General features: G+C 29.6%; 1 long non-coding RNA gene across 1 annotated transcript; it reads right to left on the bottom strand.

The window, feature by feature from the left end:
* Positions 1–842: 842 nt before the first annotated feature.
* Positions 843–1,431, bottom strand: LOC139905328 (uncharacterized). Its single transcript, XR_011779988.1, has 2 exons — positions 1,263–1,431; positions 843–1,210 (listed from the first exon to the last, which is right to left on the bottom strand). It is a non-coding gene; the product is annotated as an uncharacterized lncRNA (long non-coding RNA).
* Positions 1,432–11,938: the final 10,507 nt, after the last annotated feature.

The raw sequence follows: 11,938 nt of genomic DNA, 5'->3' as shown, positions 1-11,938 counted from the left end.
ATCAACTTTGAGCCCCAAGATGACGTTTCCATCAAATATTATGGAATTTATGCAGTCAGTGAAAACGCTTAATTGAAGTCTCAAATTTTGCCTATGTCAGTAATTTTATTGTACCGACCAGAAAAAGAAATATTAGCCCAAAATGTCCCATGCATTTTTTTTTTTCGTATATCAGTTTTCATTATAGGTGATATGATTTATTTAAAGATTAGTATTAACTAAAAATAAATGTTTTCATTGATAGACGGCATCATGTTTCTAACGTCTGGTTCCATATCATTTTATGAGACGGGTTTTCAATGTTTAATACCTCTTTTTAATAACTAATGTTTAGTTTATGTTCAAAGGTATATTATTTGTATATTAAAAATAATATTGCTCTTACTGAGAGATACTTTGAGCCAATGATTTTCTTTCTGGTTTCATTTCATATAAATCCACAGCTAAAACATAAATTCCAAATTAGGAATTACGACCCATAAAGATGTGATTAAATTTAAATCTTTTAATGGTATTAACTTTTTAAAGTGTTTTGACCATAGTTCCTTAACAAAATATGTCTTTTACCAGACAATATTTACAAATTTTCATAACTAATCAAAGTAAAAACAGTTGTATTTTGTGTCATTAAAAAAACAAAACAGTTTTTGTTTTTTTTTTTCAAATAATAATAACTAAACCCCTCTCCCTCAAATATACTTATGTATTTCTTTTCTTCACCCCCTTCCAACAACCCTTCCTCAAAAAAATATTAGTTTTCCCCATGTGCCAGCTGTTGAGAGTTTTTATGTAAAGAAAAAAAAATAATGTTATTTTTAAACCAATATTCTTATAAATAAAGCTAAATTTTATTTTGGTCTATTCAAAAAATTGCTTCATATAGCATTTAATGGCGCTTATAGTTTTAACTTGATCATAGCCTTAATTCAAGAGACCCATTTCTCCCTGTTTGACGGGGTTAGAAGTTGTCCCTTTGAGATGAACAGCTGATGTACCGTACATCTTAATTGATAACATGATAGAGGGTTTAACGGGGTACTACGTCGATGTTGTCATCGATTGGTCGGGATTCTTCTTATTTATTGTTTATTTTGTTCAGGAAAGTAGTTCCTAGAACGATTTTGGTCACTTATGGATCAGAGGGCTTCTGGAAAATCATCACATCCTGTTCGACACGTTTTCTGAAATGTGGACAAATCGAACAGTGCACCTGATTGCTTTAGTCAAAGATGAGAGTAATGGTATTTGATTAAAAAACTTACTGATAAACTCTTCAAAAACTTCCAAATAGTCCTCAGAAGAACTTGATTTAGGGGGTTTGACATATTCTTCATCCTATTCCAATCCGAAATCATCATCTTCTGAATTGGAGTACGATGTGGAAACACGAAAATGTCTTTTTTCTTCAATGGATAATGTTTTCTCGGACATCCTTTAACAAGAACAGGTGGAATACGAATGGCTAGATCCGCAAAATCTATGTTTATATTTTTACAAAGAAAGGTACATGATTCATTTCTAGAGTTATACATTCATATTTGAACTTACGTGAGCATGCTCATACACATTTGTACAAAAAAAAAATCGTAATTATTGAATATGATACCCACATCTTTCTAGGTAGAGTTGACTATATCAACGAAACAATTACTAATTTTCGTATTAAATTTTGATTTATGTGTTCAATAAAATTGATTATGAAACTTTAAAAACTAATAAGCAAATAAATTGAAGAAATTTATCACAATATTTAATTAAATCCCAAAATTTCACCGATTCTATAGATTGTTGACGACGTCATGTATTTATTTTTTTAATGCTTCAAAATTCCAAATTTATTAAATCAAATTTTAGCACATACCTACATATTGACAAATAACATTGCCCGAAATAATTATGAATTACACCAAAATATTCAGATTGACATCAAAAATATACAATTCAGTTAATTTTCATCATCTTTTTTTCTTTTACTTAAGTTGGCAGAAGGTTGAGATGAGGAATGTCCGAATTGAACTTCTGTCGTTACTTGTATCTTGAAAACAGGGGCAGAAGCGCTAGAGGTGGAATATTTAGAATTTAACCATTTACGCCTGTATGAGAGTAATTCGTCATACTATAAAAAATACATATATCAAGAATAATTTAAGAAGTAAAGATTAGAAACAGAAGGATGCTAGTTCAGAAAAGGTTCTGTTTACGTTCTTAAGTTAGTGTTGCCTCAATAAAACGTACCACTTTTCAGCCAAAACAAAAACTTTGGTGGTGCATTATGTGCATTTCAGTTCTACTTGATATCCGTTTCATTTGACTGGATGGACAAAATTTATGGCGCACTAAATAGGTGTAAACAATCATGTACGTTTAATAAAGTATGTATTGATGTCACTAAACCACATTATAAGTTGTGATTCAGACAAATACAAAAATTTTTATCGGTGGGATTTTATTGTCATATTTGCTGTACCTACTGACATTTTTTACTTTTATAGATGTAAATTTTTCCAGACTTAAAAAAAAAAAAATTAACTTTACACACCCAAATATACATGTTTCAATCACCTAAAAAAAATATTTGGTAATATAAAATTTAATTCAGGACGTAAAGGGTTAAGGATAATTTTCTGGCCAAAACTACTAGAATAACCCTCTTTAAACTTAAATATGTAATTACATAAAGTAATACAATGTCTGTCGAAAGTAAATTTAACTGCATTAAAACACTTAAGTTTTGTTTATTCAATGTTAGGACAATTGACTCTCTGATACAATTTTTTAAGTCTATGTGTAACAAAACTTTAAATATTTGCGATAATTATGAAATACAAAAAAAAATTTAGATTTATAAAACAGGTTATATTTTCACACCCTATATCATATACCCTGTCATATCATTTTTTATTGGAACATGTATACAACATATTTTCATTTAGGTTTTTTTGTTACTTTATCGACGGGCTAATATTTATATAACCTTATGGTAGTAGCGTTACTAATACAAATTTAGTGAGTACAGTCTTAAGGGGTTTGTACCACTGGTACTACAAGTGTACCAGCACACGGATCCACACTAATGTGTACGTTTAAAAAATGAATTTTGAAAAAAGAAAGTTCAAACAACCCTTATTAGATTAATAAAACTGTTAAGATTTGTTGTAAACTTTGAAATAATTTTTTGAAAATGTTGTACAAGATCGTTGTTGAAAAAAAAACTAGTACAGACCAAAACGAAAAAAATTGTTATCGGACAAAGTCTCATCACTACAAACCAATCATCCTATGTTGGTACGCAAGAGGCATGAACGAAATTAATTATTTACCAGCATCTCTTTTCCTAATAATAAACTTGTTGGTTGTCTATAACTTGTGCCTCAGTATGGGTACATATTTTTTCAATATTCCTATGTAGATAAAACGAAAAGAAATTAAACAGATCACAGGTCGAATTTCAACTCCAGGGAACTATGCTATTTTCCTTTTGATGAATTTAGACGACAAGAAGAGTATCAATCTGCAATTGCTTTTTTTCTGTGCCATTTCTGAATCAATGTTGTTCTAACAAACAAAAATAAAAATTATTTAAAGGACGTATCTCATTTTTAAAATTATAACTCACATAGGTTAAAATATGAGCATAAACACATTTCTTGTAACTCACCATTTTTTATTCTGCACCCTGTATAAATAAATATCTCTTGATTAATTGCAAATTGAGATAATTTAATTTCTTTTCGTTTTATCTATATAGGAATATTGAGAAAATATGTACCCATGCTGAGGCACAAGTTATAGACAACCAACAAGTTTATTATTAGGAAAACAGATGCTGGTAAATAATTAATTTCGTTCATGCCTCTTTTGCATAATAACATAGTATGATTAGTTTGTAGTGTTGAAATATTTTTTCGTTTCGGTCTTAACTGTTTTTTTTTCAACAACGATTTTGTACAACATTTTCAAAAAATTATTTCATCACTTCTCAATAATCGATTTCTTCCATTTTCACAAAAACAATCAGCTCACTCAAATGACTGTTATAAGTGCAGAAATGGTGGACCATGTTTTGTGGCTTTTAAGGAAAATGTATTGACCAGAATGAATGCCAACCCCAAAGATTTCAATCTGACAACAACCCTATGACATAAGCACAATTCAAAGATCTTTGTATAACTTTAAGTCTTAGATGAGAAAGAAGTATCTGCTCATTCCAGAAATCTAGAAGCTTAAAAGTATAGAAGTATCAAAGAAATTGAGGTCTCAGAAGTAAAAAGAGTCATGTGCCCAAAGTAAAAATTGAATCCGTTTGACTATTTTTGGTGGGGCTTCCTTCAGAATAAAGTACATTCTTCTCCTCAACCCAAACTCGATTCACTATGGAAATAACTTATATCCGGCTGAAAAAGTTGTCAAATCCACATATACATTCCTTAGCCGTTTGGAAGCTTTGCTGGATACAGGGGGCTCTTGAATTTTAAAATTTCAGTATTAAAATAATGCATAATTTCGCAAAGTTTCATTGAAATCATTTGATTTCGTCAAAAAATAAAAATGACCATGCCATCATTTTCTGTCGTGCACCCTATAACTTCTTACAAACACAGTACCTCATATGGAGCCGCAAAGTAAGAAAAAACACTCAAAGATTTTTTACAAATAAATTACACCTAAAAAATAATAATAACTTGTTCAGTTTTGTGGTTCCTCATAAAACTGGGAGTTTTTTATATCAAATATTTTTATTGTTGTTGGTGGAAATTTAACCTATTTTTTTGAGCACTCTAACAACGCCTTACATATGTATATATATTTATATAAATGAATTTCATAATATTTATTTGAGTTTAAATAAGCTTCATTCCCTTCTTTTTAAATGATTAATTTGCAGCCTATTAAAAACCCTATGTCGAGAAAATGTTCAGATTTTATGAATATTTTCATTTCCACGAATTTTTAATGAAAATGTGACTAATTTAATCGTTTCGAGAGTTTGGTTATTAAAATACCCCTATATTATAAAATAACAAAATATATTTTTTCTCATAAATCAAACAAAGGATCTAGACTATAACTAAAATTATTGATTATCTGAAATCATCCCACAATTTTGAGTACAAAGCCTATTATTGACTCAATTATGCTTATGAAATAATGGGCTGTATGAGTTTCTGATGTTAAACAATTAAATTGGATTTTCCCTTTTTATGCATTTAGGTTCAAGATTACTTTTATGTCGATAAACACATATAAATTGATACTCTAATACAGTGTTACTCAAAGTGGGGAGCGCCACACTAAGGTGTCCCTTGGCCGTGTTAAGGGTGCTTTGATATCTAATTTACATAAATTTTATTAATAATTACATAATTATTTTTAAATATTATGAATGGATAACAGTTTAAATTCATTTTAGATAAATAAATGTATCAAATTAAACTTAAATACAGATCAAGTACTCATTATCAAAAATGTGTCAGGTCAATTGGCCCCTGGGGTTAGTGTTACTGTAATGTACACCATATTGTTGAATTATTTAACCACAAAATTATATTTGATTTCACAAAGAGCAAGGAACAAGCAATAATATAATGAATCTTTTTCTAAAAAGAAAAGCCCCCAAAAACTGGATATCAGTTGCTGTAAAATGGAACCTCAGCCTACAACATGCATTTCATTTAAGTTCTTTTGGTCTTGGTGTTGAGTTCTTGTGTTTCTGTACCGCTTTAGTGGTCAAGCAAGTTTGTGAACTTGTATTTTTAGAGGTTAAAATTATTTTTGTTATTTGCAGTTCGTAGTATGGTCTCTTAATTACTGTCTCTTTTAATAAAGGGACAGTTGTATTTAAAGTATCCAAAGGGGTGCCTTGAAGTTTTATAAACTTTTAAAAGATGCCCAACGGAAAAAGTTTCAGAAACGCTGCTCTAATATTTAATATGTACAGGGTTGATCTTACATAGTAGTACACTTATTTTTGTTTTTAATAGGAAATTCAATCGTCTATTGTCGACAAACTCCGTGAAAGATAGGTTTTGTGACTCAAAATTTATTTTGTAAACGCAACTCAATTAAAAACGAGATGGAGTAAAATGGAGTCACTAAAGCTTGAAATTTTGAATTATCTCTAACGTGGTGTGTCACCTATAGCCATATTCCAGGATCTTGGTGCAGCCATACCACTGTTTATCGTGCTAGGACTTATTCACCACGACCAGGGTTATGGGCCAGCGCAGGCAAAGTCGGCCCTCCCATTTTGTGGAGAGGAAGAAGTGGCCTTATGCAGATGCTTACATCGAACTTTTGGATAATAAAATGTTATCTTGAGCAAGAGAAAAGTTCCGTGACAACTTTGTTTTACTCACGATGGAGCTTCGTATCATGGTGCTGCTAAGACCCAGGCCTTCCTTAGAGACAAATTTATTGACTTGTGGACCTCAACATGTGGCCGCCTTCTCTCAAGATGCGAACCTCTTGGACTACTCTATTCAGACGTGTCCGGAGGAGAGGATGTGTATGTTATTTCACACAGGAGTAATCAGTATTTAGAGGCTTCCATCAAGAAGGGGGGAACCAAGCTTGAGTCATACTACATAGTCTAGGCATGCAAGGGATTTAAGCCTCGTATTGAGGCAATTATAAGAGCTAAGGTCTCCCATATTGAATTTAAGTTTTGCCAAGTACTATTTTGAAATGATTTTTAAAGTTAATGTCCTCACAAAACCCTTGTTTAAATTATATTTTTGAAAAATAGAAAATCTGTACCACTAGATAAGATCAACCCTATACAATACATAGAATTTGCAAAAAAAGTTTCAAATAAACACTAAGCTTTTTTTTATGCACAGAAACTCAATTAGATATATCCTTTCAATTACTATTTTTTAATATAGTTTTTTCTGGGCCCTGATTTTACAATTTATCATTCTCGGGCATTATTTTTTTTAATCTACATATATAACAACCAACTAATTGAACAAACAACCATATTTATTGTATTTACATATGTTATAGTAGCAAATACATATAAATATATGTCAGTCGGAATTAACCTTTTAAATTTATTTCTTAATATATGCTTGACTGATTTTTTTCCATTTTCTAGGAATTTGTGTATAAATTATATAGAGAAAAAACATTTTGTTGAAGGAATTTAAAAATGGCAAATCAAGATTTAAGCACTTTGACAAAAATAATAAGATCTAGAGTTCATTCAACCTTAGTCTTAGTGTACATATTCTTTAAATCTTTATTTCTACTATAAAGCTTTAATATTCTAAATTCTAATCCAAATTTGGATGAGAGCGCAGCAAACACTATTTTCAAGGACGCCAAAAACTATAAAGTCCAGGAGATTGAGGACAGGGCCGGAGGAGGACCACATGAAGGCAGGCAAGAAGTTAGCGATATTTTTGTAGCAGATGTTCTGGTTCTTCTTAGCTGTATGGGAGGGATGCATGGATTTCTTAATATTGTAGGCAGTCCGGATATAAATGCCAACAGTTTCTAAAGCCTTTGTTGGCACTGACTTCGGTGAGGAGGAGATCGCACATGCGTTGCCTTTTTGTTGTTGCTCCGACATTATTACACTTAAAGAAATGTGATACAAAAAAAAATGTTTTAGCTGTCGCTGGTCGCTAGGTTACATAACAAAACCTGGTTGTTAAAAGTTATGGGATACAATTGCAATTAAATGCTAATGAATGTTTAAGTCCCTCACTCTGTAAACCATGTGATACCTTTGATTCAGCATTCACTATAATCAATACCATAGAACTCGGTATAGTCAATCTAAATATATTTGTATTCACTTTCGAGAGAGAAGGGAAGAAATTGAAACGGTTGAGGAGGTGCATATTCTTGATAAATGTTACAGAAATAAACAAAACACTTGTCTTGCTCGATTTCCAGCCACTATGTCTTTTCCATGCTATGGTTTTGATCCTCAAAAGAACAAATCTATTAACATGAAAAACTAATTGATAATTCAAGTAACATAAAATTTAAATGGGCCTACAAAGTGATTCTTGGACTATCCAACAAAAAATTGTATCAATTTAATTTGTTATGAATAGCTGCGAATTTTGTTTTTTAACATATTTTGTTTTTTTCAAAAAATTTAATATTAAAAACTTAGTATTTGAAATTAAATTTTTCAATTTTTTTTCCAAAAAAATCCAAAACCAAGCAATTTTTTGGTTGAACTCATCATAGTAAAATACAAACTGAAATTAGCTTGCATTAAAAAAAACGTTTACTGGATCATCACTATGCCCGTAGCTTCAGTCAATATCAATTCAAATACGCTACAAAAATGTCTCAAATTGAACGATTTATTATATATATTTTTCAAGCCCCTTTGGAATCAGATAAGAATCTTTTGAATACCTTATGACTTCAAAAAAAAAAAAGGTTTTATGATTACCAAACAATGCAAAGAGCCAATAATAATCACCTTCAAAGATGTTGAGGATTCACAAAGCATGTATGTATAGATACGTATTAGTGTTGACACTTGGTCCAATACCAATTTTTTTTCTCCTGTGATCTTAGGTGATTTTTAGACCCATTCCGTGGGATATATCGGCCTAAACCACAATGATAGTCCGTAGACCAAAGTTGAATTGTTTTCAAATGAAGGACCCGATTTTTTTGTCTCTTTCTATGGACATATCTATAAGTTGTACAGAAATTGTTTTAAGCAACACATTTAACTTCATATGACGTTATTGTAGGTCCATGTTCCTAATTTTGAAACAGACATGAAGTCAACATTAGGTCATCAATATAATGGATATTTAATTTTCAAAAAAATAAAAAAACTCATATTTGTAGATAAAAATTAAATTTTTTCCAAAAATATTTCCAAATATATATTTCGAATATATCATTTTATGACAAAAGAATTTAATATAAATTTTTAGGAAATTTTTTTAATAATCCATTGCAATTAACGAAAAATGAAATTAAAAAAACAATGAAAATTAATTTTTTTGAAAGAAATTTAGACATTTAAAGGAAATATAAAATTCACATCCTAAATTTTCTAGAAAAAAGCAAAAAAATCCTTCATTTGGGATTGGCAACGGCCACTCAATCCTACTCCCTGCGGACACCCCTGAGTCCGGTCTGGAATTTTCATACGAAACACAACACTAGTAGGTAGTTTTGTAGAAACACGTTAACTATCCCCCCTTTTTTTTTGTTTCGACCGCTCTATCGTAACCTTTTTGACACTTGTAACACTATCATTTGAATCTATACACTTCATAGAACATTTATTTATCCCTGTACCACGATTAATACTCTTATTTCACTCACAGTCATAAAAAAATAAAAAAAAGTAATTGTGTAGATGCCTCACAAACGAAATATATGGCTTTATCCTCTTTGTCAAGTCCTATTTATTATTACATTATTGTGTTTCTACTCTTCTCTAACTAATAACTTTGTTTATTTGCATGTGTACTACACAGATTCTTCAGTCCTAAAATGGTTTTTAGTGAAAATGTCAAAGTATATAGTATAAGCTAAATTGATTTATATTTAGAACTTGGACACAGCCATTGAAATGATACAAAAATGACAATTATAATACGGTTGTACTGCATATAGCACGCACTTTTCTGTCCTCTATGAATAACAATAAGAACTAACTTTATTAAAAACATTTATCAAAGTAAAAAGGTCCACAAACATTGATAAATATGACTCACATTTTATATTTCGTCACATTATACCGGAAGGAACATTTTTGGACAATGAATTAATTAATTTGGTATGACTTATGTACTTCTTAATAAGTGTACGACATAAATTTTGTCTCCCAGGTTATTATATTTGGTAAAAATCAAAAATAATATTGTTTCATTAACAAGGTTTTTCATATAGATATTTTATTCAATCGATCTCTTTTTTTAAATGGTCATCTTGCTTACAATGTATCTCACAAGTCAACTAGATATATTTTCAATGTACAGATGATATGATAACAGAATTCTGTAGATAAAAGGTTTCATCACCAGAATTATGACGCATAAAATAGTCTATCTACTAATTATCTAACACATTGAATTTTTACAATATTAATAATTTCATAATAGAAATTTCTTGGATCATTTTTAATTTTTAATAAAATTGATACCAAGAACTTGTCTTTGGGTATTGTGTATGGGAAGACTAATGGCAAACGAATTGTTTTCTTTTGTAAGGCGTTAAGGGAAATGTTGGAGCATATTTTATCTAAATGTGAGGATATCACAAATGTCTGAAATCACTTAGAGTGTGTTTTTACTTGAATATTAAAATATGAGTAGATACTAAAAATTTCACATCCTTTTATATTAACATTATTCAAGAATAAATTAATTTTATTACAACAAAATTTAGATCTACTGGAAAGCTGATAAGTATTCCAAATTATTGATAGATTGATAATTTTTTTTAATAAGAATGTGAATTATTTTTATTATATCTTACGTTTAAGATTCTATTTCTGACTAGAGGTGGGATTTGTCTGAGAGCGTTAAGAGAAGGCGTGAGCAAGACATATGGTATTACTGAATTAAGACCATTGATAATATCAACTGCCGGTTATATTATTTTAGGAGGAGAAAATGAATTACTGCTATAGAAAAAATAACCTTTTACTTTTAAAATAGCATTACTGAAGGGAAAACATCAAAAATTATATTGAAGAACATAAATATTTATTTGTTATTTAAAAACAATTAACACCAAAGATAGGGGATAATTTTTTTTTAAAGGGAGATGTTAACACAACCACGACTGATCAAACATAAATACTATTAAGTGTTCAGCAAAGGCTCAAGTGCACCTGCTACAAATGTGTTAAAAAAACTGAGAAATCTACAATGACATAACATAAGTTTATTGGGTCAATTGTAATGAAAAAAACACAGATTTATAAAATTCAAATAGTTTTTGATTCTATTAGGTATAATATTATACCTAAAAAAAGAGGCCTGTGATAGGTTTAATATTAGAATTAAATAAATTTCATAATAACTCTGATTTATGAATTTCACCATTTATATATATGACTGTTAAAATATAATTAATACATTTTTTCCGTGAAAATATGACAAATGGTTGACATGACATTTTAAAATTATTTATTTTACCCTATTTGTAGTGGGCGCTTGAGCCTTCACTTACAGGTATTTAGTATTATATGAAGGGATGTAAAACACTATGTATATGAAATAATGTGTTGTAAGTAAAATGTAAATCGTTAATTTCTTCTTTACTTAATTTTTGTTCAGGATGATTTTAGGTAAGTGCACCACATATGTGGAATTCTTAAAGTTGTAAAACATACATTGACTCATTTTAAATGATTTGCATATCCTTTTGCATTATTTTACCTTACCCATATAGATACACGTACCTAGAAAGGATAAAATATGTACAGACATGAATTCAATTAGTCCAATTATATCGTTCCTCTTTTATAAAATATGTTGGACCGATGGCTATTATACATAAATGTACCTATGTCGGATTATGTAAATTAGCATTTTTTTATTAAAATGATAATAAGATATAAATTATGTTTATAGGTCATAAATTATGACCCTTAGTTCAGGAGAATCAACAATATCAATTAATGTTAGAGGTCCAAAATAATTGTGAGCAAGAATATTAAGTAGAATGATATACACATATACAGTTAATGTGTATTAAAAAACATTAGGTCTTTCATATCGAATAAGATTATGTCCTGTTGACAAGTTCTTCATCTCTTACTATATTATGTGTAGTATGTCATCAACAAAAAAAAATCAATCTTGAACAAACACCAACATAAAATGAACAACATTTTGTTTAAAATCCGATTATAACAAAACGCAATGATAAATTTAAAAGAAATCATTTTTTACATTTCTCAGCTAAGTAGTAGAGTTATATAATTAATTATCATCCT

Source organism: Lepeophtheirus salmonis, chromosome 5 (genome assembly GCF_016086655.4).
Source record: "Lepeophtheirus salmonis chromosome 5, UVic_Lsal_1.4, whole genome shotgun sequence".
Lineage (NCBI taxonomy): Eukaryota > Metazoa > Arthropoda > Copepoda > Siphonostomatoida > Caligidae > Lepeophtheirus > Lepeophtheirus salmonis.
The sequence above is the reverse complement of the archived record's forward strand: the minus strand, read 5'-3'. Positions and strand labels throughout refer to the sequence as shown.